We start from the raw sequence: 26,920 nt of genomic DNA, 5'->3' as shown, positions 1-26,920 counted from the left end.
CTCCCCAAAGATCTCACCAGCATATGTGCCAAGACTCTGAGAGACAGAATTGAGAAGAGAGCATGCCACATGAGAGGAACTCTTGCAAACCGAATGGGTGCTGTGGCATATATAGCAACCACTGCAGATTGTTGGACCAATAGCAAGAAGAGTTACTTTGGGGTAACATCCCACTGGATCAACCCAACTACCCTGAAACGTGAGGTCGGGGCCTTGGCTTGTAAGCGTCTGAAGGGGCGCCATACATACGATGTCCTTTCAAAAGCACTGCATGATGTACATGTGCAGTACAGGATCCACAACAAAGTTATGTGCACTACTACAGACAATGGCTCCAACTTTGTGAAAGCGTTGAGAGTTTTCATGGCCAAAGAACCAGTGGAAGCTGCAGGCACCAGTGACGATGATGGTGATGACCAGGAGGAGGAGGAGGCTGAGGTGGAGTTTGTGCCTATCTGTGAGATCCTGGACACAGGACCTGAGGCAGAGGAGGAAGCTGCAGACTCAGGAGAGGATTTTGTTTTACCACCACACCAGAGATGTGCTAGCCACACCCTCAACCTTGTGGCAACACAAGACATAGAGGCCATGCTTTCTGACTCCTCCAAAAGTAGTCTTCTTGGTCCTTTCAAGAAACAGTTTCGTTCCTTGATGGGAAAGTGCAGCAAGTTGTGGTCCAAGCAGAACCAGTCAGCACAGATTGCTGAGTATATCCGTGCGCAATGTGGTGTGTATCTGAAGGTACCGAATAAGACCAGGTGGAATTCCACCTTTGATTCATTGAAGCAACTACATGAGCTCCTGTCAACTGTGCCACTAAAAATGCATGCCATAATGGACCGCTGCTCCTTGTCCAGGATCACAGCTGCTGAGATTGAAGTGGTACAGGAATACACAGAGATTATGGAGACACTAGCCCAGTCCCTAGATATCCTGCAACGGGAGAACGGCATGTTCATGGGGTATTTGCTACCAATGCTCTGCAATCTGGACCGCAAGTTAGAAGGACTGGAAAACAAACCTGAGAGGTACACATACTGTTTTCAGCTGCTGAGAGGTGTGCGCGAAGCCCTAAGAAAGCGTTTTGCAGCTATCTGGGAGGACAAGAGGCTTCTTCTGGCAGGCTGCCTACACCCTCGCTTCAAACTAGATTGGCTGGAATCGTGTCAGGCCACCACCCATACCAACAAGTATGAACATTAGGGAAGCCCTTTGGGTGGATTACTCCAAGGGAAATGTTGTCTCAAGGGAGGCATCAGAGGGCTTAAGGTGGTAGGCAGGGGCTGGTCCTTTTCTTCCTGGGGCTCCTCATCACAACCTTGGGTTGCTGCAGGTAATCCTTAAGGGTCTGCTGTGCTGCCCCATGAGTGTGGTGACTTGGTCACCTTCCTACCTTCCATGTCATCATCCACAGGCTCAGGCTGGACCCTGAACCAGGGGACATGACAAGCATCAGGAAATGAAGAGCAGATGATGGTTTCCTAACATATATGTGTTAACATATCCTCTCTCTTTCTTAGATACACAATGGAAGCCTTGTTGAAAGCTGAAATAAAGATGGGTGTACTTAATGAGGACAGTGATCAGTCTTCAGATAAAGACCAGGAAGGAGATGACTTAGCAGATGACTTCTTTAACTTTCTGCCCCAGGGCAAGAAGTCAGCAGTGGACACTGCTGAGGAGGAACTGGTGAGGTACCTGAGGTCTCCCAGCAGGGAAGTGTCATCACTCCATGGCTTTCCAGGTGTGCTGCTGTGTTTTTTGCAGCACAACACAGGCATGCCTTCAAGCGGCGCAGTAGAACGCCTGTTCACTACTGGTGGCAACGTAATGACTGTAAAAAGACATTCCTTGTCTGACATGCTCTTTGAGCATCTTGTTCTTTTGAGACATAACAGAAACATATTATAAAAGCATTTCAAGTGTAAAATTTGATTTCAAGAGTTGGGGTATCTTCATTGCTTGGGGGGATGTGAGATTCTGTTATGCCATTATGTTAATCTTATGGATAATTTTTTTTATTCTACTACCCCCTGTGTGTGTGTGTTTATTTTTAATATTGTTTTAGGCTTCTTAGATGTGCAGCAGCGAAGGCCAGCACCTTGTAGGAGTTTTTTTAAAAAGTAACTGAAATGTAATTGTAGTGATTACTTTTGAGAAAAAGTAAAGTAATCAGTTACTTTCAGAGCAATTGTAATTGTAACGGTAATTACTACTTTTTGGGGCCAAGTAATTGTAACTGTAATTTATTACTTTTTAAAAGTAATCTTCCAAACTCTGCACATATTCAACTGTATACGATAGCCAGCAAGGATTTTTCACATTCCGCAGTGTTAAATGGAAAATATCCCCCGCATGCCATTCTGATGCTTCTCATAACCTCATTTCAAAACAAACCCTTACAAAACTTATAGTCCTGAACTCAGAAACACTTGCTTAACAACCTCTCAATTTTCATGGCGATACACAAAACAGTCAGAGAGAATCGAGAGTTCACAGTCTAAAAAGAGGGGAAAAAACTCAGAGCCCTTTTGGACTTTTTTCTGCCAGAGTTCCCATAATCTGTTGAAATTCATTAAAAATCAGCCATGTTCACAGGGTACCTGTAATTCTAATACTGACCTTGCCCCATACTCTGACCTCCATCTTCTGCAGTTTAAAAGTTAAAAAAATGCCTGGCTGATTTTTAATTAATTTAAGAAATGCTCAGTAAGGACCAACTGTCTGTGTTGTAAAAGCCTCACAGCTACACCTAACTTAATTTCACTTGAGACAGTCATGGCTTCCCCCAAAGAATGCTGGGAAGTGTAGTTTGTGAAGGGTGCTGAGAGGAGACTCCTATTCCCCTGAGAGCTCCAGTGGCCAGAGTGGTTTAACAGTCAGCCACTCTGATTGAAGGTCTTTGAGGGGAACAGGGCGTCTCCTAGCAACTCTCACCACCCTTCACTAACTACACTTCCCAGGATTCTTTGAGAGAAGCCATGATTGGCTTTGAGCCATGGCTTTGGAAGAAGCCATGATAAATTGTTTTAAATTGTTTTTAAAAGATGTGTTTTTAAATTTGTATATTTGTTTTTCATGTTTTTAGTTATTGTTAACCGCCCAGAGAGCTTCGGCTATGGGGTGGTATATAAATACACTAAATAAATAGATAAATAAATAATGATTGTCCAAAGTGTAATAGAGGTCTGGTGTGGATATGGCCAGGGACAGCTTTGTTTTAAATTTGGGTGGGAGGTAGGGTTGCCAGGTTCAGGGCCTGAGACTGATCCTGTATCTTTAAGAGAAGAGAAAGTCAGCCAAGTGCAGGTGTTCTTGCAACGTTGTAATGGGAAAAACCACAAGGTAGAATTCTCCCTTCCCCCAGCACAACTTTGAAAGATACAGAAGATGTCTTGGTTGGTAGGCTCAGCCTGGTCAATCCTAACCATGATTGCAAAGGAGTAAATCCGATTCAACTCAATAATCATACAAATGATCAGACCTGCCTTTTCCCTCTTTCCCCTTTCCTCTCCCTTTCTCCTCCCCTTCTCTCTTCCTTCTTCCACCTCCCCTGCCCACTCCAGCCCTCCGTCCCTCCCCCGTCAGTGTTACCTATCCTTAGCATGATTTCACAGGAGTAAATCCCACTGAACTCAATAAACATGCAAATGACCACATCTGTCCTTCTTCTCCCTTCCTGCCTGCTCCCATCCCAGTCCTCCCCTCTGCCTTTCTACTCCTCCCTCCTCCTCCTCCCTTCCCTATCCCCTGTGGTCACTTTCACCTATCCTAGGCATGATTGCTGGGTGTGTGTGTGTAAATCCCACTGAACTCAATAAGCATGCAAATGTTCAATCTATTCTCAGCAAACTTGCACAGGATCCCATTTCTTACCTCCTGGATTAAAAAGCAGGGAAATTCACTAATAGGCAAAAAACCTTGCAGTTTAAGAATGTACCTATAGCCCACAGATATTTCTATCAAACTTTAAAAAGCAGGGAAATTGGGCACCTATAGTGAATGCACCAGGGGAGCAGGAGACCTGACCTCCTCTCTGAGATATTATACTGCCCTACAAAGTTGTCAAAATGCAAACACCATTTGGGTTGGTCTTTCACAGTCCAATCCACTTGCTGTGTAGCTTGGAAGAATTTGGTAACGTGCCTCTGAGCATATGGTGAGTGTTGGCGACACCTGTAATCAGCCCAAATAATAGAAAGAAGATATGTGCTGTGCTGATCTTGTTTTAGCAGGGATGAAGCAACATTATTAAGACAGCTGATATACTTCAGATGGTCACTTTAAATATGTCTGATCTACTTTTCAATTTTAGTGAAGTTTCCTATAGGAAATCATTTTCTTTTACTTTTATTTCTATGACTATGTGAAGTACAGCAACACTTTGCAAAATTTATACTAAAAAAACTCCAAACATAATTGTGGAATAATGGCACTGACTTCTGCAAAATAGTCTCTAGTGGACCTCAGAAGTGTCTCAATTTGCACAAAATAAAACAGTGGGAGGTGAAATATATTCTAGCAAAATTCAAGGTGTGCTCTATGTTTTTAATTGACTGTGCCCACCTTGCCTTAAATGAAGTGGTTTAAACATAGCAGGCTGAAAATATGCATCCTCTTTTTCCCAACAGCTAGAGTCATTGCTGAAGTAGCAACATATTGTAATCAGTCTGATTTTACATCAAACTGCCGTTTCAGATTCAACTGTTAATGCACCCAAAATAGAAATAGAACATAACCTCCAATATCAAACACAAAAGGTTGTCTTCGCCATCACATGACAATGACCAATAAAAAGGCTTTGAAATTAATAAAAATACATTTGACACAGATTTCTAGGATGAATAAGAGGTTGGGTCATTTTCTGATTTAGATTCCCTGCAGAAACATTAGTAACACAGGAAAGAAGCAAAGTAAGAACACCAACAAACATACAAAAATATAATTCTCCATCTTTGGAGATGGCAGGTGTTGCCACCACTCACCATATGCTCAGAGGCACATGTTACCAAATTCTCCCAAGCTACACAGCAAGTCAAATGGACTGTGAAAGACCAACCCAAATGGTGTTTGCATTCTGACAAATTTGTAGGACAGTATAATATCTCAGAGAGGAGGTCAGGTCTCCTGGTTCCCTGGTGCATTCACTATAGGTGCCCAATTTCCCTGCTTTTTAAAGTTTGACAGAAATATCTGTGGGCTATAGGTACATTCTTAAACCGCAAGGTTTTTTTGCCTATTAGTGAATTATTATATGTTTGCGTATGCCGATTTCAGCCTGTTGTCCTAGATCTGTATGTATAATGTAAGCTACATGTAACATATGCGTATATAGTGAAGCATGTTTCCACAAAACTGATATATTTTAAAACTCCAACACAGGGCAGAAACAGGTAACCTCTCTTGCTGAAAGCGAGGTCCTTAATTTGCCCCAGTAACCCAGAGCTGGTGACCAGATATGGGCAGAAGCTGGAAGCTGATTGGACAATTTATTTAAAATACATCAGCAATAGACCAGTGTGTGCATCTCAATTTAGGAAAGATGTGAGCATAAAGAAAGCAAAGAGAAATATCTTCTGGATATTTGAATGTAGAGAAGCAGGTCATTGTGTTTGATCCCTGATCCAATCATTTCTCTGTGCCTTGAAATCCTTACAGGTTTTTCCTTTTCTTTCTTATTTGCCCAAACAGGTGAAAGGCAGGAAAAAACATTATATGGAGCCCTTTGTGGTGTCTTTGGAAGCAAGCAAGCACAGAGTGGGAAAAGAGACATCTGGGAATAGAAGTGACTTAAAAGGCAGAAGGAAAATCAATGAAAGAGGAAATCCTGTACTTTGCAGGGCGCTGTTATCGATGAACTCTGGATCCCATAGGAAGATCACAAAGGGAAAAGAAAGGGAAAGTGTCCAGTGTGGGAGAAAATATTAAAAAATAAGCGAAAGTAAAATTGCGGCACCTACAGAGGGGAAAAACTATATCAATGCATGGAGTGTGAAAAGTGTTTCAGATTCTCACCAGCTTACTCCACATGAAAGAACCCATATAGAACAGAAAGCATATGAGTGCATCGAATGTGGAAAGAGGTTCAGCATGAGCTCTCACCTTACTTTGCATCAAAGAACGCAGATGGGGAGAAATGATATGCATGCATGAGTGTGGAAGAAGCTCCAGTCAGAAGGGCCACCTTACTCAACATAAATGTACGCATGCAGAGGAGAAACTGCATGAATACATGTAGTGTGGAAAGTCCGTCCGTATAAGAACTCAGCTTACTTTATATCAAAGAGCCCATACAGGGAAGAAAAAGTATATATGTACTGAATGCGGAAAGAGCGTCAGTATGAGAAATAAGCTTACTTTACATCAAAGAATCCACACAGGAGAAAAACTATATAAATGCATAGAGTGTGGGAAAAACTTCAGTGGTAGAACTGTTCTAACTGTACATCAAAGAATCCACACAGGAGAAAAACCCTATAAATGTGCAGAGTGTGGAATGAGCTTCAGTCAGAGGCATCACCTTACTTCGCATCAAAGAACCCACACAGGGGAGAAGCCATATAAATGCATAGAGTGTGGCAAGAGCTTCAGTCAGAGCCAACACCTTACTTCACATCACAGAACCCACACAGGGGAGAAGCCATATAAATGCATAGAGTGTGGCAAGAGCTTCAGTCAGAGCCAACACCTTACTTCACATCACAGAACCCACACAGGGGAGAAGCCATATAAGTGTCTGGAGTGCGGAAAGTGTTTCAGTTGTAGTAAAAGCTTTTCTTTACATCAACGAACCCACACAGGAGAGAAACCATATAAATGCATAGAGTGTGGAAAAAGTTTCAGTTGGAGCCAAAGCCTTACTTCGCATCATAGAACCCACACAGGGGAGAAACCATATAAATGTATGGAGTGTGGCAAGAGCTTCAGCGGTAGAAAAGAGCTAACTGTACATGAAAGAACCCACACAGGAGAAAAGCCATATAAATGTACAGAGTGTGGAAAAAGTTTCATTCAGCGCCAACAACTTAATTCACATCACAGAACCCACACAGGGGAGAAGCCATATACATGTATGGAGTGTGGAAAGAGTTTCAGTCATAGTAGAAGCTTTACTTTACATCAAAGAACACACACAGGAGAGAAACCATATAAATGCATAGAGTGTGGCAAGAGCTTCAGTCAGAGCCAACACCTTACTTCACATCACAGAACCCACACAGGGGAGAAGCCATATAAGTGTCTGGAGTGCGGAAAAAGTTTCACTCGTAGTAGAAGTCTTACTTTACATCAAAGAACCGACACCGGAGAAAAACCATATAAATGTACGGAATGTGGAAAGACCTTTAGTGCGAGCTGCAAACTTACTTTGCATCAAAGAACACACACAGGAGAGAAACCATATAAATACATATAGTGTGGAAAACATTTCAGTCAGAGCCAACACCTTACTTCACATCACAGAACCCACTCAGGAGAGAAGCCATACAAGTGTTTGGAGTGTGGCAACAGTTTCAGTGATAGTGAAAGATTTACTGTACATCAAAGAATCCTCACAGGGAAGAAGAATGAAAGAACCCACACAAAAGAAAAGCCACATGAATGCATATAGTGTGGAAAAAAGTTTCAGTCAGAGCCAACCCCTTACTTCAAATCGCAGAACCCACACGGGGGGAAACCCATACAAGTGTCTGGAGTATGGAAAGTGCTTCTGTCATAGTCAGCAGCTAACTTGACATCAAAGAACCCACAGAGGGGCGAAACCATAAAAATGTCTTGAATGTGGAAAGGTTCAGTGCGAGCTCTTACCTTAATTTGAACCACCAGTATCGTCTTACTGCACACTAAAGAACCCACACAGGGAAGAAAGCAGCAATGCATGGAGTGTGGGACGAACTTCAGTCATAGCAAAAGCAAAGGAAGTGGCTGCATCATGGCCCTGCTTTCAGACTATGGCCTTGCAACATTTTATCTGCTCCTAGAAACGGTTGACATGGATGATTTTGAACCCAACTTCCAGAGTATTGATTTCAGCAACAAGGAAACCAAATTGAGAATCAGCTAATGTCTGGGATAGGTGGATAGCTTTCCCTAGTTCTCCATTAATCCCTTGTACCCACTGCCAACTGATTAAATTCTCACCAAGACCCTTACTGTCATGCCATGCTCCTCCTCCCACACTCTGAGGGATCTTCTCTCTCCTCCAACATAAACAGTAAGCATGGTTCATTCTTGATTGGCCTGTTTGTCCTTCGTAACAAAATGAAGAAGGATGTTGCTGTCAGATATTAGCTTATACAATTTGGGCAGATGCAAGTCAATAAACCTTGACGTGGCTAACATTACTACGTTGCAACCGTTCCTGGGACCTGCTGGTGAAGGACAGGTGGTGGTGGTAACAAGAGCAAGAATAAGAATAGGTCCTGTGATCTTGTTGCCACAGTTGACTTCTGGGCTTGTTGCAGGTTTTGATCATTTTCTTTCTTTCTCTGTTGAATGGATCGTTATTGCTGATGAGAAGCTGTTTCAGATTAGGGTGTTGTTTTTATGCAAGGAGGAATCTATCCCTGCAGCCTTGTGCAAAGGAAGTGGAATATTAAGATGACGTTGATAAAAGTAACAGAACTGAGAGTTGACAATTTCTAGATTCACACTAAAAAAAAAGTTTAGAAGATGAGGTTTATCTACATTTGAGAGACAGTGTCATGTGGTGGTTAGAGTGTCAGACTGGAGCCTGGACAACCAGGGTTCAAGTGCCTGCTAGGTCATGAAGCTCACTAGATGACCTCGGGCCAGTTAGCTCAGCCTAACCTACTTCACAGGGTTGTTGTGAGAATAACATTGGGAGGGGGAGAGCCATGTTCATATGCCACCTTGAGCTCCTTGCAGGAAAGGTGGGATATAGATGGAATAAACAAACATGCATTTCTTTTTCAAACACACACTCAATTTATCTGTATGAGAGAAGGCTGATGGGACCAAACCTATATCCTTGTGGTGCTGGCTGTCATGGTTTTTGCTTGAGCTGGGTTACGGGTTAAAGATACAAAATGGTTGTTTGGTCTTAACTGGGGCTCTTGGGGAGGAGATCGTGGTGAACCTGAGATCCCATCAGAGTTGGCAGCCCCTACAGGTAAAAAAGGGGGTGGATAGGTGTCAGACAGAAGGGGTGGCGGAGAGAGAGTGAGAGAGAGAGAGAGCAGCTTTGTAGCTGGGACTACACAGGCAGAGTGCAGACTCTAAGGAGGCTTGAAGGCCTCTTGGTCCTGCAGGGGCTGTCTCTGAGGATCTGCTGTGACAGAGCAGATCTTCCACCTCGTCCATGAATGGGAAACTGCACTAAAGTCCATCAAGCCCAGAATTCCTATTTCCATCAGATGACAGACAGCTACCGTGGAAAACCCTCAAACGCAGGTAAAGTTTCAAAGTCTTAATTTTGATTAATTAATTAATATGACAGGTTGTAATCTTGGCAGAGAATAGCTGTTCCCTCTTGTGGCATAAGTGATAAGGGTGTGCATTTGTATTCTCTTTTGTAATTCTTGCTTTTTATTATGCCAGCAAACAGTTTCCTTATATTTCCCCCTTCTTTAGCTGCAGCCAGCACAGCCAATGGGGAGGGATGGGGAGAGTTGGAGCCCAACAGCATTTGCAGGGCCAAAAGGTCTCTCTCCAAAACATGAGCAAATGGTTCAGCAAAAACATCATCGGGGGCAAATGCACAACCAACGCAGAGACAGACAAATGCTGGTTGGGCTGTTTATCTGACAACCAGGGAACTAGCAAACACCCCCCTATCACGGCAAGACCTTTGCCTTAAAAGAGATTGAAGCACAGTAGAAAAGGAAGGAGTCCACAGGTGGACTGGCACTGCAAGGCCTGGATGGTTCCAGAATCCCCTTATTATGGCACCCAATATTATTGTTCGTGAATGCCAAGGGGGCAGGGCTGCAGCTGAGTGGTTGAGCATCGCCTTGCATGCAGGAGGTCCCGGGTTCAATCCTGAGCGGCATCTCCAGGTGGAGCTGGGAGAGAGGGCCTGCCTGGAACCCTGGGGAGCCCCTGCCAGTCAGTGTACACAATACTGAGCCAGATGGACTGATGGATCTGACTCAGTCATGTTCGTAAACACGCTCACTGAGGCCTAACTCAGGCCGGGAATCCTGAACCAGAGTGTCAGAACTCTCAAACTTTAAAAAGGTCAAGAGAGAGCTCTGTAGCCATCATTATATTTCTACATGCTACATATGCTGCAGCATGTTTCCACAAAATTGGTAAATGTAAAACTGCAACACAGGGCAGACACAACCAGCCCCTCCTGCTGAAAGGGAGTCTTTGCCAATTACGGAAGAGGTTGGCAACCAGATGCAGCCGGGTAGAAGTCGGAAGCCGATTGGAAAAGATCCCAAGGGCCATACATTTAAAGCACATCCACTGCACATTTAAAGCACGTGATTTCACCAAAGAATTGGGGTCATTTTATAAGCTTCTCTGGTGAAGTGCAGCTAAATTATCAGGGGCATGTTTTAAGGAAGCTCCGATTCAATTTCCCCTCTGCTGCAACCAATCCACCGGCAGGGGCGTTTGTTTTCCTTCAGGGTCGGCCTTGAGAGGTTAGGGTTAGGAAGCAGAAAAAGAGGAGACCGGGCAACTGCACACAGCCTCGTAGTAGCTCCGAGGAAGGACGGCGCTCCTCTGTCCCTGAGCCCGCGGAGACGACCAGGGGGCTCCTCCCCCGGCTCCGACACGTGCAGGAAGCAGTCCGGTCATGCTGAAGAAGGTGTGCTCTCCGCCGTAGCTCTATGGTTTTCTGCCTTCGAAACGGAACCGAAGTGTCGCTGGAACAGGTTCCGAAGGGCCATCAGCGCAGCTTAAAGAAAGGGAGGGAGGGAGAGGAAGAGGAGGGGGATTTGTGGAGGGGCGGGAGATATTCCGAGGGGCGGAATTGTGGCAGTTGAGACCCTCCAGGAAGGGAAACCCGCGTGGTCACATCCCCGGGCAAAGGGGAGGCTGGTGCCTGGAGAGGACAAAGAGGTAAGGGGGGGTAATTTGCCTCTTTTTTGGGGGGGGAGAAGTGCCCCCTCCCAAACGCCCCTCGAGGAATCCAGGTTTGCATTGCACAGCCCTGTTTAAATCTTCTTGCTCTGTAGAGATCCACCCGCCCCCGGCCCATGGGATGGGTGGCCAGCAGGCCAGCTTGGGTGGCGGTGGTGGTGGGGAGGACACAGCCTTGCTTGGCTGGGGCGGGAGGAAAAAGAGCTCCCCCCCCCAGGAAGGAAAGGATCCCTCTTAGCAGGAATCCACCAGCTGCTCTCCAAGCCTCCCCCCCCCGAATGTGCAGGCTTTTGATTGGAAGCTCTGCCGCTCTCCGCCCTCTGAGCTCTGCCTAGTGGGGGGGGCAAGAAGCCTCCTTTGGTTGGGGGGAGTGGGGAGTGGGGGGCGTAATTGGCTGCAAGGCTGCCGGCAGAGGCTAGAGGGAACGGACCGCGAAGCCCCCTTCTTCTCCGGAGGGGCTTCCCGCTGACCTCCGGCTATTCATCCATCCCCTTCCAGGTGCCTCTCCACCGTGTGGTCCCCGGGGTGGGCTGCCTCCGTCCAGGGCGGGGAGGAGAAAGGCAGCGCTGGGCACGGGGAGGCGCCTCGATGCTGGGCTACTTCTGGCCAAGGAGTCCCGACGTGCGTGTGGGGCGAGGGGCGCCCTCCTCCCGGCTGACGGCCAGGCCGACTCTCCAGCGCGAGGGAGGGAAGTGGGACTGGCCCCACCGGGGAGCAGGCTCAGCCCCGGCCCCTGTAGGGAGGGGTCCTGGGGACACCCCGAGGTCCTCGACCCAAAGCGCGCCGGAAGGGTCCCTTCCGCTTTGCCTCTGAGGCTGCGGGATGCCGCAGCTGCGCCCCCCGAAGGCGCGGCGCCACCTTGTGGGCATCACAGGACGCTCCTCCGGCTCTGTCTTGAGTCCCAAATCAAGAATCAGAGCGCTGTTGACCTTGGAGAAGGCAGCTGTTCTCTGGGCCCTTTTCAGACATCCGATCTGAGTCCCCCTGTCAGGCCACGAGGAGGAGAAATGCAGTGGTCTGTAGATAAGGAGGCTGCAATTGGTGACATTTAGGGGGTCCTTGTAGCAGAGTTTTTCTACTGCTCCTGCTGAGATTTTGGTACAAGTTAGGATTTTTGCTAAGTCAGCCACGGAGTTACCTTTTCCTCACCAAACCTTCCCTCTTCCTTCCTCCTCCAGGCTTGGTGTCCTTTGAGGAGGTGACCGCCTGTCTGTCCAAGGAGGAGCGGACTGTGCTGGATCCAGGCCAAAGGGCTCTGTAGAAAGACGCCTTGCTGCGGATCTGTGGGAATGTGACTTCTCTGGGTAGGGATCCTTCTGTCTGTCCCATCTTTAGTATGGCTGAAAGGTTATTGGTAAGGCTGTGTCCAGTAAGTCTGCCCTGGCCATTCTGAGCCTTCCTGTGTCACCGTCTTCTGGCCTGGCAAGGGCTGAAGGTACAAGAGCAGTTCCTCTCTATGCTGGGTCTTCTCGTCCCGTTGCTGTGAGGGGAAGACTTCTGCCTTCTCCAATATACCAGTGTGGGCAAGACTTAATCTGATAGTGCTATGGCCACTGTTTCCAATTGGTTTGACACCACTTCTTTCTCTCATCTGGTTCTGGGAGCCACTTAATCTTAAATGTGTCATGATCACTGGGTCCCAAAATCCTTGAAACCCCAAAACCAGCTCTGCAACGTAGAACGCTGCTGAACACCACAGCTCTTTTTCAGGCACCCTGCAGTCACCAACTTCACCAGGGCTGGTAAATAATCAAAGCCAGCCCTATCAGGTAGGCCATGTTGCTACCAACCCGTCTGTCCACCCGTTTGGGCCCGAGGACTCTCAAACCGTACGTTGAACAGACATGCTTAGGATTCCAAAGAGGCAAGTGCTAAAGACCAGACTCTTTGCTTCTTGGAGCCCCAAGCAAAACAGCTAAATGGTAGCACATATCCCAAAGGCCAAGGTACTGGTTTTGCTAACCAAGGCTTACAATATGAGGTGGCTTTATTAAAAATATAAGTGCATATAAAAGAGCAACATGAAAATCCTGAACCCAGAACACCCACAAGGCAGAGGTAGAAATCTCCAATAAAGATCCAAGGGCGGTTGCGAATTGAAGCACATGATGAAATACTGACTATTCCTAACACTAAGACACTTAACAAAGCTTAGGATGGTTCTGACTCTTGTAAGAAAAGGCCTGGCAGCAACAGCGGAGGGGTCTAATAGCCAATCAGGAGACCTCTGGAAGGTGGACTATTCCAGGGCCTCTTCCTGCCTTCTCATAGGTGTGCTCGCAGAGCTGGGGACTCTCAGGTCACATTCGCACCAGACATTTATTCCACTATCATTCCACTTTAAATACTCATGGCTTCCCCCAAAGAATCCTGGGAAATGTAGTTTGTGAAGAGGGCTAAGAGTTGTCAGGAGGCTCCTCTTTTCCTCAGAGAGCTACAATTCCCCGAGTGGTTTAACAAATCAATCCCTCTTCCAAGGGGACTCTCAGAATTGTAGGTCTGTGAGGGGATTAGGCGTCTCCTGACAAGTCTCTGCACCCTTCTCAAACTACATTTCCCAGGATTCTTTGGAGGAAGATGATGGTTTAAAGTGGAATAATAGTGGAATAAATGTACAATGTGAATGCTGCCTGAGTATGTGTGGATGTCTTAATCCTGAGCTCATGGCTCCTCTAGTGAGGAAAAACTGCTCAGCAGAAGGATATTACCCATAAGGCTGCATTCCAGGAGCAAGTTGTTACCCAGAATTCTTCATGGCACAGCCATGTTTTCAGGCCGAAGGAACAGGTTTTCTTGACAAAGTCTACGGTGGCCACCCCTCTGGTCAGTTGAACGGCCACCTGTTCTAGGGCACAGTTATTTAGGATGTGTAGAAATTTCTCCTCTTGGTTGTGACAGGAACGCACATGTTGCCAATCTGTGTGAGGGCAGTTGAAGTCACCCATTGCTACATTTTCTCGTTTGGGTACTCCCTTCATTTAATTTTCTTCTCAAGTTCACATTGACACATCCCCAGTGCTAAATTACAAGGCATTACAGATCTAAAGCATTGATGCAGAGTGGAGGTACCTTTCTGAATTCCTCATTACCTGAATCACAAGGCTATCTGGGCATAAGCAATGTGTGAGACTCACGGATGAGAAGACTGACTAGGTGCTCAAAGGAAAGAATGTTTACATTACTTTTTCCTTTGACAAGCAAAAGAATATAAGTTTATGATACATTCCTAAGCTTAATCACTTAGTATCACCATTCATTGGTAATGTGCCCAAGGCATGGGCGGGCAGTATAGTGATCCCAATTCATAAACAGGGTTCAGATTCTGACCCGAAAATTTTTCGCCTGATAAGCGTTATTGATGTTGCTGCTAAGTTGTATGCTAAATATTTGTTGGGGAAATTGCACTCTTGGGCTAATGAGAACATGATTATCACGGAAGAACAGGCAGGATTTATTAAGGGAAAGTCAACCATGGACCATTGCTTGACATTGCTCCACTTCATCCAGAAATATTCCTGTCATAAGAGGATTAGTTGTTACTTTCGTCGACTTTACATCTGCCTTTGACCTCATTGACAGAGAAAGGCTTTGGCAAAAACTTGCCTCCACAAACATCGATCGACAACTCCTTTGCCTGTTACAAATACTTCATGCCAACACGTTTCTTAGGGTTAGGTTAGGTGCAAATGGTCTGCTTTCCGATGCGGTCCCAACAAAGAGAGGCGTACGCCAGGGTGGCCTCCTGGCCCCATTCCTCTTCAATTTTTATATTAATAATATTGCCAATGAATTTACTGGCCCTGCTTTTTCCCGCCTTCGATTTTAGATTCAAAGGTCTCGGTGCTGCTTTATGCTGACGATTTAGCTCTGATTTCCATCATGCAGATAGGCATGAGGAGGCTATTAAGAAGCCTGTGCGCCTTCTGTATGAAGGAACACTTAGAAATAAACTACCCCAAGACTAAAGTGGTAGTCTTTGGCAGGAACATTAAGAGTCACATATGGAAATTAAATGAAAAACTTATACAACAACAACGCACCTTTAAGTATTTAGGTCTTACCTTTACTTCCACCCTCTCACGGAAACCACAAGCTGAGTTTTCCAAATTGAGGGCCTCCCATTCCATTTATTTGCTACTGCACTTTTTTAAATTCAAGGGAGGCAGTTTGGTACCACCCGTACTGGAAGTGTTCCAAAGGAAAATAATACCTATGTTGCTTTATGGTGCAGAGATCTGGGGCTATACCAATATGAACACATTAGAGAAAGTTCAAAATGCTTTCCTTCGCACACTATTGGCAACCCCAAAAGGCATGCCTGTCTGTCTCTTGAGGTTAGAGACAGGTTTGTATTCCTTAGAAGCTTCGGCTCATGCAGCTCTGGCCTTTTTTTGGCTAAGACTAGTCTCCATGGATGACTCTCAGTTACCAAAAAAATGCCTGCTTGAACAACTACAAAACCCCTTGCAAAATAATTGGCTAAACAGGACTAAGTCGACCCTGGCTTTCTATGGGATAAGTATAGAGTCCCCCCCTTCCCATGTTTCCACTCATGCTAAATTGTTATTGAAGGATAGAATATTTCTCTCCTCTAAAAGATGGGATCTTCATGCTTCTACGCAGTCGTCTTTTTCTTATTGGTTCCCCATGTATAAATCTTCTTTTATTCTGGAACCATATTTTTTCTTCCTAGATGCGCCATGGCTGAGGAGAGCCTTTACTGCTTTACGCTTCCAAACAATGCCCACAGCACTCCTCACAGGGAGATATGGTAACATCCCTATTTACCTCCGCTGCTGTATATGTAACTCAGGCAAAGTGGAGGATATTCTCCACTATTTGTTGAACTGCCCTTGTTCTGAGCCCGTGGTTCTGAAACCCACTTTGCCAGACAGTCAACTCAATCTCTCTTTTAATCAGAACTATTTTATTAAACCAGAAAACACAAAGGTATACAGAAACTTAAAGGAAAGCATACAGTCTCTGGGGATGATGAACTGAGGAGGGTGATGATGATGAAGAAGGTTGATAGCAGGCAATTATATTGTAGGATTGTTGATGAGGTAGATTAAATGGGGGAGAGTTACCTTCTGAGAAAGAAGCTTCTGGAAGAGGCAATTCTGGTAGAGACGTATCTTCTGTGAGAGAGATAGCTTCTGTGAGAGAGATAGCTTCTGAGAGAGAGATAGGTAAAAAAGGAGTGATGTCCTCTGGTGCTACTAGGCCTGCTGCTAGCTTCACTGATGACTGAAACAAACTGAGGCAGGTTTTTGAAGGGAAAAAATAACTAACCAATTAAAGAGAGGGGTGATGTCACCTGACAGGAAGTTACTATGAGGCTAAGGGAGCATAGAGACAGCCCTCTAGAGTTCCATAACTTAACCTAATAAATGCCTTATTTAACACAACAGAAGGAATATCTCTATATACTATTCTAACCCTGCGGAGGCAGCACACTCCCCGTCTGGAATTCTATAGATTCCATCACCTATATACTGTGATGATGGGAATCAACATTACTAAGAAACATACAGCTTCAATACTGACTAAAGGACATATATACTAGGTCTGAGCTTCCTGCTTGGATACAAAGAGTACTACTTCAGTGATTGGTTGGGTGAAGGCTTTTTGGGTACCTTGCTTGACGATTCTGGTCTGTACCTTGCAGACCTTTCCATCTGTGCAAGGGATGACTTGTTCGATGACTCCTCGGGAAAGCACTGTCCATTTGGAATAACGTTCAAAGTGCTGTGTTCCCAGATGATCCTCTGGTATAACTTCTGTCTTCAAGCTGGCAACTTCTGGACGTATTTCTACATCCTGGTCTGAAGCGAAGATATTATAGCAGTCCCCTTCCTCTGGAAATGTAGCTTCCGAATTTAAGAGGAACTCTGGGCCTTTTAGCCATGTTGACACAGGGAGCTGCACTGCTGGGATTGAGCGTGTGGCATGATCTGCTGGATTCTGGTCGGTGGGAATACAGTGCCACTGTTCAGGGTTCGTGGATGTACGTTACCCTGTTGCTTACGTACACATAGAACCTTCTGCTCTCGTTGTATATGTAGCCCAGAACTACCTTACTGTCTGTGTAGAAACGTACAGCATCAAGTTCAAAGTCCAACTCTTTTCCTGCTAATTGTGCAATCTCCACAGCCAACACTGCTCCGCACAGCTCGAGTCTTGGAATGGTGAGTTCTGGCCGTGGCGCTAGTTTGGCCTTGCCAAGTATGAACCCTACGTGGGGGCGCTTCTCCCCATCAGTGACTTTCAAGTATGCCACAGCTGCTATCACTTTCGTGGATGCATCGGAGAAGACATGGATTTCTCTTCGCATGGCAGTGGAGGGTGAGATTGGAACATAGGTGTGTGGTATCTTAACAGTTTGCAGAGTACTGAGGGAGTTACTCCATGACTCCCACTCATGCCTTCGGCTAGGAGGAAGTGGCTCGTCCCAGTCTTTGGTTTCTACGGTCAGAGTTCTCAAAAGATATTTTCCCTGGATAGTCACAGGAGCTGCAAACCCCAGGGGGTCAAACAGGCTGTTCACCGTTGATAGGACACCAGGCCTAGTAAACTGCCTTTCTTGAGATGACACCTGAAATGTAAAGGTGTCACCTTTGAGGTCCCAACTCAGCCCAAGGCTGTGTTATATTGGTGGGGTGTCAGAACTCAAATCCAAATCTCTTAGGCCTTTAGCGTGATCTTCAGGAACAAATGCTTCCATCACCTGAGGGCTGTTAGAGGCTATTTTGTGCAGCTTTAAGTTGGCGGCATCTAACATCTGCTGCATTCTCTTCAACAGGTCAATAGCCTCTTCTGGGGTAGGTAAGGATTTCAGGCCATCATCCACATAAAAGTCTTTCTCTATGAACTGCCTGGCATCACGGCCATACTTTTCTTCACCTAGTTGCACAGTACGGTGCAGTCCATAGTTAGCTATTGCAGGAGATGGTCCATTTCCGAAGACGTGGACTCCCATGCGGTATTCAGTCACTTCTTTATTGTGATGTTCATCACTGTACCACAGGAACCGCAAGTAGTTGCGGTGATCTTCTCTGACAATAAATGAGTAGAACATCTGTTGAATATATGCGGTTATTGCAATGGCTTCTTTTCTGAAGTGGATAATTACACCGAGCAAGCTGTTGGTCAGGTCTGGTCCTGTGAGGAGGGACTTGTTCAGGGAGAATCCTTGGAACTGTGCGCTGGAGTCAAACACCACTCGGATCTGCCCTGGCTTCTGTGGGTGGTACACGCCAAAGAACGGAAGATACCAGCACTCTTCACCTTCTCTCAGTGGTGGTGCGAGTTCTGCATGCTTATTCTTCAACATGTTGTCCATGAAATCCACAAAGTGGGCTTTCATTTCAGATTTTCTCTCCAGGGTACGGCGCAAGGTGATGAGCCGTGACAGGGCCTGCTCACAATTGTTGGGCAGGCTATGTCTAGGTGTGAGGAATGGAAGCAGTGCCACCCAGCTATTGAACTCATTCTGAAAGAATTCTTTGTTCATTATTTTCAGGAACTGCTTGTCTTCTATAGACAGAGCAAGCTTGTTGTCATCCTTGGTTGTCTGGAACACTGTGGCTCCTAAAGCTATATCTCCCTTTCTAGGAGGCTGGAGAGGCCCTCTAAGGGAGAGGTCTTCCTTCACAGTAAAGTGTTCTGGGCACGGCTCTGAGAATGAAGAACGTCCGTTCTCCAGAATACTTGTAGCAAAGACACTCGTGTGGCCTTGCCTGCAAATACGATGCATACAGACGTTGCCCACAATAACCCACCCGAGGTCCAGTCTTTGGGCATAGGGAGCACCATAAGCTCCAGTAAGTTGTTCACGGGTCACATGGACTTCTGAGATGTCTGTCCCCAGCAGGAGCAGAATCTGGGCATCTGGATCTAGAGGCGGAATGTGGTTGGCAATCGGCTTGAGATGTGGTTGGCTGAAGGCAACATCTGGGGTGGGGATTTGGTCACGCCTATTCGGTAGGGCATCACATTCTAGCAGTGGAGGTAAGGGGTGCTGCACCTCACCCTGGATGGGTTCAATCAGGAAGCCGGTGGCCCTTCTCCCCGCTGTCTGTGTGACACCCGTACACGTCTCAAGAATGTATGGGATCTTGTTCCCATGGAGATTGAACAGTTCAAAGAATTCAGGTCTTGCCAACGACATTGCTCTGATCATCTAGCATGACGTACATTTTTATAGCTCTTTCTGGATGCCCTTCAGGAAACACTTTGGCTAGGCATATTTTGTGACAGGACCTTCCTTTAGGCCCTGGACCGCACACCTTGGTGCACCTGACTGTGGAGACATCAAGCTCTGTCTTCTTGTTACTTCCCTCCCCGCCATGGTTGATGGCAGAGGGAACAGATGAGGACTGAATTGCTTTGCTTGAGTCAGGATGCAGTGCGGTAACATGTCTGTCACTGCTGCAATCGGTGCACTTAATGCTGACCTTACAGTCCTTAGCAGAGTGCTCAGTGGAGGCACAGCACCTGAAACAAATCTTGTGGTCCTTCAACAGAGCCTTGCGTTCTTCAAGTGGCTTCTCTCTGAAGGCTCTGCACCTCTTTAGAGGATGGGGCCTTTTGTGTAGTGGGCAGATATGGTCTGGGCCTTCTGCTTTCTTAGGTGTAGACATGAGATCTGCAATCTCTGTTTTACGGACAGTTGCAACTGCTCTAGGTTTGGTGTCACGTGTAGATGTCTTCCTATGAGTAGGGTCAATGGTACTCGATGCAGAGCAGGTACAGTAGGGGTCATTCATCTGTTTAGCAACTCTGTGGACGAAGCTGACAAGGAAAGAAAAGGGAGGATAGATGCCTTGGTACCTTTCCCTGTAGTTTGTGAGTGCAGAGTTCCATTTCTCTTGTATTGGATATGGCAGCTTGATTACAATAGGCTTTTGAGACAGGTAGTGGTCTAGGCATGAGAGTCCTGGAAGATGTGGGTCTGCCTTCGCAGCTGCAAGCTTCTCCAGGAGATCTGTCAGGTCCCACAGCCTGTAGTAGTCTTTACTGGTTACCTTGGGGAAGCTTTCCAGTTTTGCCATAAGGGGACTTTCAATCTCTGCAGGTGCACCATAGCGTGTCTCTAGCCGATTCCAAACTCGACACAGCGCTTCCTTGGGTTTGCCTATGCATGCTGCACGGATACGCCGCACTTGGGCTGCAGAATCAGGCCCCAGCCAGGCTGTCATGAGGTTAAGCTCTTCAGCAGCTGACAGCTCCAGACCTTGGGTAGTGGTTAGGAACGCATCTTTCCAGGGTCTGAAGTCTTCTGGTCTATCGCTAAATTCTGTAAGCCCTCCAGATAACAGGTCCTGTCTAGATAACTGGGCAGCCAAGCCGGAGTAGTTGACAGCATGACCTGGAGTATTCCATAGCCTCTGACGGCCTTCGCGGGGGGCAGTGTAAGTTTCTGGAGGGGTTACCTGTGAAGTCTCCCAGGGTGCATGGGAGATGGGCCCATTTGGTGGAACCTCAGCAGGGGATCCTCATCAAGGAGAGGTGGGATGTCATCCATCTTGGGAAGGCATGGCTGTGATTGGCCCCTGAACTCCAACTCTATCTTGTCCAATGGATTGCTCCCAGTGCAAACATCTGCTGTACGGGCCCAATAGGAAGCTTCAGTGTATCGAGGCCTACGGGAGTCAGGCTGACAGGCATACTCTGGGCTGTGGCTGGGCTCACACCTTATGGACTCAAACAGCGAAGTTGTCTGGTCTGATATGTATTCTGATATGCGCTGAGCATAGTCCACCTCTTCCAGCTTCTCAGGATGGAAATCTGTCTCTTCCCTTTTCAGGGCTGTTTTCAGGGCCTTGGCCCGTGCAGTGGCCTGGGCAGCTACCTTTTCTTCTTCAAGAAGAGCCAATTCCCCTTCCATCTTTGCCTTCCCCTGAGCGGCTGCTACACATAGAATAGCCTCTCTCCTGGCAAATTCTGTGCGCTCTTTTGCTGCTGCAGCTTCAGCATCTGCCTCGGCTGCGGCAAGGGTTAGGGCAATTATGGCTGACTTCCCAGAACTACTGGTTAACTTGGAAGAAGCTTTGGAGCTTGATGTTGTGGAAGCTCTTGATGAAAGAAGGGCCTTAGGGTTTGGTGCTTCCCGAGGCTCAATCCCTTTGACTTTGTCACCAGATGATGCAGGTGATAACCCATCTTGCATTTCTAGTTCCCTTGAGGCTAGGATGCGCTGCTGCAGGTCCTCCTGAACCTCATCAACTAGTTTATGTCGCTGTTTGTTTACCTGTTTCTCACTCAGGCTTGTTTCTGAATTCAGTCTGTCTAGGATGCGGTAGTGGTTTTGTGTCAGGCCAAGCCAGGCGATGCAGTGCTTTGCCAGGTTTTTGTGGACTTTCTGCATGTCTTCCAGGATGGCAGCTGTTCTGGATACTTCCAGGTCACTCTCTACCTTTTCCCAGGCTCTGCTGCACTTCATGGAAAGTTGAGCCTCTTGCGCTTCTAGAAACTCCCTCATCTTAGATGTTAGTTTCATTTTTCTTTTGTCTGATAGGGATGTAGCACTTTCAGCCTTATCCTGACTGCCTTCATTGCAGTTTGCTTCATTGGGAAATGGCATTGTGGAAACCTGCATTTTGCAGTTTGCAGAAGCTTTCTAAAATGGCTGCAACTTCTAATGTGGGTAGCTGGACTGCAGTTATGCTTGGAGTCCAGCAGGTGGCGCTCTGGTGCTCACTCAATGTGGGGAAACAACAGGGCTGGCTCTTTGTAGGCCGATCTGCGTTTTGCACCCAGAGCTTGAGTTTGGAGCTGAGTACAAGGTGGTCTGAGGGCTTGCCTTGAGCAATCAGGCCTTGTGAATAGCTGGTGGGCTACTGCCTTCAGCGTGGTTGGAATACCCATGTGCTTTGTTCTGTCTCCCGCTTGGCTTGGTCTGCGCCGTCTGGGGGTTGAAGAACTCTGCGTATGAGTTTCCAGTCTGCTTTGGAGTAATGTACAGCCAAACACAGTCTCCTGATAACTCAGAATGGGCCCAGCTACTTTGTGTGACAAGCAGGCTAGAAACTTGTAAGAGAAGCTGAGTGGATTTTTTAGCAGGAGGGTTACATGCTAATTCACTTGCTTTCAAGACTTCAGAGGAAGTGTAAACACTCCTTTTTTTACTGTTCTGAGCCCGTGGTTCTGAAACCCACTTTGCCAGACAGTCAACTCAATCTCTCTCTTTTAATCAGAACTATTTTATTAAACCAGGAAACACAAAGGTATACAGAAACTTAAAGGAAAGCATACAGTCTCTGGGGATGATGAACTGAGGAGGGTGATGATGATGATGAAGAAGGTTGATAGCAGGTAATTATATTGTAGGATTGTTGATGAGGTAGATTAAATGGAGGAGAGTTACCTTCTGAGAAAGAAGCTTCTGGAAGAGGCAATTCTGGAAGAGAAGTATCTTCTGCGAGAGATATCTTCTGAGAGAGAGATAGGTAAAAAAGGAGTGATGTCCTCTGGTGCTACTAGGCCTGCTGCTAGCTTCACTGATGACTGAAACAAACTGAGGCAGGTTTTTGGAGGGAAAAAATAACTAACCAATTAAAGAGAGGGGTGATATCACCTGACAGGAAGTTACTATGAGGCTGAGGGAGCATAGAGACAACCCTCTAGAGTTCCATAACTTAACCTAATAAATGCCTTATGTAACACAACAGAAGGAATATCTCTATATACTATTCTAACCCTGTGGAGGCAGCACAGCCCTCTTTACAAAGATTTGAGGGCTAAGTTCTTTGCCCCTATCACCCATCTGATTGATAACAGGCCTACTTTGGAACAAGTCTGTGTCCTTTTAGTGGGCACGGATATTTTTATAACTAGATAAGTGGCAAACTTCGCTTTTGCAGCTGGGAAAATTAGAGCCAAGTTTCAAAAGAATGTAGGATCCTGAATAGGGTTGCCAGGTCGGAACCATTCAAAAACCTGAGAAAATGGGGGCGGGCCCTAGTGACGTCACGGGGCGGGCCCTAGTGACATCACGGGGCGGGCCCTAGTGACATCATTAAACATGATACATTGTATCAACCACAGTTGCTTGGAGCATACCATTCAAAAAAAATTCTCTGGAGATTAAAATAGAAATCTTACCTAAAATAGGGTGTTGCTAGGTCCATCTGAAGTGACAAAGTCATTCTTTCTCACAAGCTTAGGGTGATGCAAAATGGAAATGGACTACCTTCAAGTTGATCCCAGATAGGGTCTTCATGGTAAGCAGTATTCAGACAGAGGGGGTTTACTATTGCCTTCCTCTGAGTCTGAGAGGCAGTGACTGGCCCAAGGTCACCCAGGGAGCTTCATGGCTGTGTGGGGATTCCAACCCTGGTCTGCCAGATCACAGTTCAACGCCTTTAGGGAACATTTAATCTAGCTTACTTGCTTCTGGCAAGAAGGGTTTACGTGCCCTCAGGCCAGGCCATTACTGGAAGAAAGAAGCTCAGTGTTGCAGAGATGTTAGATGGGAGCACAGATGGATGCCCCTGAAGGCAGCAACTGTAAACATGCTTATTAAGGAACTAAGCCCCATAGAACTCAATAGGACTTACTTCTGAGTAGATACGGTTGCAGCCATGTTAAGGACAAGGGAGGGCATTCTAGGCAAGCAGTTGGGAACTGCCTGTCAGCATTGTGCTGTTGCTAACACTTGACTGGGGATCATCCACAAAGTTATCCATAAGGCACTGCAACTTTATGTGTTGGCTGGCTACTGCAGTGGGTGTCCCCTAATATTTATGGCCATACAAACAGGGTGAGTGTAGGCAGCAATTGCCTTTCTACTTTACGAGGCCTTATATAGGACCGACAGGCAGCAGGAGAGAGGGGAGGACCAGAAAAAGAAAAAGAAAAAAAAATAAAAATAAAGGAAGAGAGCGCCTCCTCCTAAGCAATAAGCATGTGCACTGTGCAGAGCGCCTGCCTCCTTTTCCCCCCGAAGCTGCCCCACCCAGCCTCGATGCCAGGGCCTTCTGGGCCAGGCAACCTTGGTGATCTCTGGGCCGCTTCAGCCCCGGCACCTCTCTGCCCCCCCCCCGAGAAAAATCAACTCATTTGAAATGTAGTGCTGGAGGAGAGCTTTGCGGATACCATGGTCTGCAAAACAGACAAATAATTGGGTGTCAGAACAAATTAAACCAGAACTATCACTAGAAGCTAAAATGATGAAACTGAGGTTATCATACTTTGGACACATAATGAAGAGACATGATTCACTAGAAAATATAATAATGCTGGGAAAAACAGAAGGAAGTAGAAAAAGAGGAAGGCCAAACAAGAGATGGATTGATTCCATAAAGGAAGCCACAGACCTGAACTTACAAGATCTGAACAGGGTGGTTCATGACAGATGCTCTTGGAGGTCACTGATTCGTAGGGTCGCCATAAGTCGTAGTCAACTTGGAGACACATAACAACAACAAATAGCTCCCAAATAGCTCCCAAATGTGTCCCTTGCTTCTGATTGCATGGGACAAGAGAGTATGTGACCTATAGCTGTTCATTCACACAATATGCCACCATGGTTTAGCATTACATCTGAACATAACTACTCTGTCTTCAACAGCAGCCAAACAAATTACTTCAAATGCCCATAAGCAAATCAGGATGTGCCAACCAGAAGTATACAGCCTCTGAATGTAGATTCCATTTGCAGCCTGTTAAGGACAAAGGAGGGCCTTCTAGGCAAAACAGACAAATAATTGGGTGTCAGAACAAATTAAACCAGAACTATCACTAGAAGCTAAAATGATGAAACTGAGGTTATCATACTTTGCACACATAATGAGAAGACCTGATTCACTAAATAAGACAGTAATACTGGGAAAAACAGAAGGGAGCAGAAAAAGAGGAAGGCCAAACAAGAGATGGATTGATTCCATAAAGGAAGCCACAGACCTGAACTTACAGGATCTGGACAGGGTGGTTCATGACAGATGCTCTTGGAGGTCACTGATTCATAGGGTCACCATAAGTTATAATCGACTTGAAGGCACATAACAACAACAACAAACCTCCCTGATAGACTGTGGGAATGCTGTGGACACAATATATTTCAACTTTAGCAAAGCTTTTGACAAAATGCCACATGATATTCTGATTAGCAAGCTAGCTGAATGTGGACTGGATGGAACAGCTATTGGGTGGATCCACAGTTGGCTACACAATCATATTCAGAGTGCTAATCAATGGTTTCTTCTCAACCTGGGGGGGGTAACTAGCTGGCTACTATAGGGCTTGGTCTTGGACCCAGTGCTCTTCAACATTTTTATTAATGACTTGGATGAGGAGGGGCAGGGAATGCTTATCAAATGTGTAGATGATGCAAAATTGGGAGGAATACCTAATTCCCTGGAAGACAGAAACAAAATTCAAAGGGATCTTAATAGGCTGGAGCATTGGGCTAAAAACAGCAGAATGAAATTTAACAGGGATAAGTGCAAAGTTCTACACCTAGGAAAAAGAAACCAAATGCAGTTATTAAGATGGGGGATACTTGGCTCAGCAATACTACATGCAAGAAGGATCTTGGGATTGTTGTTGATCACAAACTGAATATGAGCCAACAGTGTGATGTGGCTGCAAAAAAAGCAAATGCTATTTTAGGCTGCATTAACAAAGTGAGTGAAGTACTAGTTCTCCTTTATTCAGCACTGGTTAGGCTTCATCTTGAGTACTGCATCCAGTTCTTGACACCACACTTTAAGAAAGATAAAGCAAACTAGAATGGGTTCAGAGGAGGGTAACGAGGATAATCAGGAGACAGGTAACAAAGTCCTATGAGGAGAGACTGAAAGAACTGGGCATGTTTAGCCTAGAGAAGAGCAGACTAAGGGGAGATATGATAGCACTTTTCAAATACATGAAAGGTTGTTACACAGAGTAGGGCTGGGATCTCTTCTTGATCGTCTCAGAGTGCAGGACATGGTATAATGGGCTCAATAATGCTGGAAGCCAGATTTCGACTAAACATCAGCAAAACTTCCTAACTATTAGAGCCATACAGCAATGGAACCAATTACCTTAGAGAGCTAGGTAGGTAGTGGGCTCTCCGACATCAAGGAAGCCACAGACCTGAACTTACAAGATCTGAACAACAGGAACACCACACAAGCAGAGGAAAGTACAAAAGAGAAGAGAGGCAAAGGTAAGTGGGAGGCAGCATGTTATATACAGGGAGACAGTGAGCAAAGGATTTCATATAACAATCCCACCGAGCCACCCATCCCAGAATTACAGATCAGGCTCTGTACCTCAGGAGTGCTTTCCTGCTAGCAGGATGGGATTGGAAATCCAAACATTAAATCCCATTCAGTTGTGCAGCTCACTCTGATAGGCAAGTCACATGCTCTCTCACAGCCTAACAATACTTCACAGGGTTGATGTGAAGCTATAGTCCTGCTCTGATCTTATTGGTGGAAACTATAAATGTAATAAGCATGCATTTACAGCAACAAGGAAATGCCAAGTCTTGTTTGTTTTTTCTTCCTCCCTATCCCCATTTTCACTTGCTTTTAACTCCAACATTTACTATTAGTTAACAGGCAATTTACCAAATGCGAATGAGTAACAGCCAGCATTTCTTTTCATCTCTGTGTTTTAACTTTTTGCTAGCTGGGATGAAAGTGGTGAAAGACGTAGAAGTGGAAGGGGAGAGCAGCTTGTAAAATAATCCCTTCTGCCTCCTCTTCCCAGATGCCAAATCTCAGAAGCAGTGTTACAGTGCTGTTTATATATATATAAACAATAATCCCATGTTTGTTTATTTGGACGTAAGAGCTAGTATTTTTATTTACTTACATAAAACATTTGTACACTGCCTTTCTTCTTCAATACCTTCTCCACAAGACGACTAAGTTTA

The 26,920-nt window shown here is 45.9% G+C and overlaps 1 protein-coding gene and 1 pseudogene across 2 annotated transcripts in view; both read left to right on the top strand.

Annotated features, from left to right (window-relative positions):
* Positions 1-1,520: 1,520 nt before the first annotated feature.
* On the top strand, positions 1,521-8,342 carry LOC133381794 (zinc finger protein 665-like; annotated as a pseudogene).
* Positions 8,343-10,613: 2,271 nt separating this feature from the next.
* Positions 10,614-26,920, top strand: part of LOC133381788 (zinc finger protein 883-like) — a 30,650-nt gene continuing 14,343 nt past the window's right edge. The window contains exons 1-2 of one of the 2 annotated variants that reach the window (XM_061621250.1): positions 10,614-10,777; positions 12,231-12,356. The gene's annotated coding sequence lies outside the window, so the exon portion shown is untranslated. Of the gene's footprint in view, positions 10,778-10,915; positions 11,032-12,230; positions 12,357-26,920 lie in introns of those variants that run through there. The other variant, XM_061621249.1, reaches the window with a different exon arrangement.

This window comes from Rhineura floridana, chromosome 3, assembly GCF_030035675.1.
Source record: "Rhineura floridana isolate rRhiFlo1 chromosome 3, rRhiFlo1.hap2, whole genome shotgun sequence".
Taxonomy (NCBI): Eukaryota; Metazoa; Chordata; class Lepidosauria; order Squamata; family Rhineuridae; genus Rhineura; species Rhineura floridana.
Note: the sequence above shows the minus strand (reverse complement) of the source record. Positions and strands in the feature narration are given on the sequence as shown.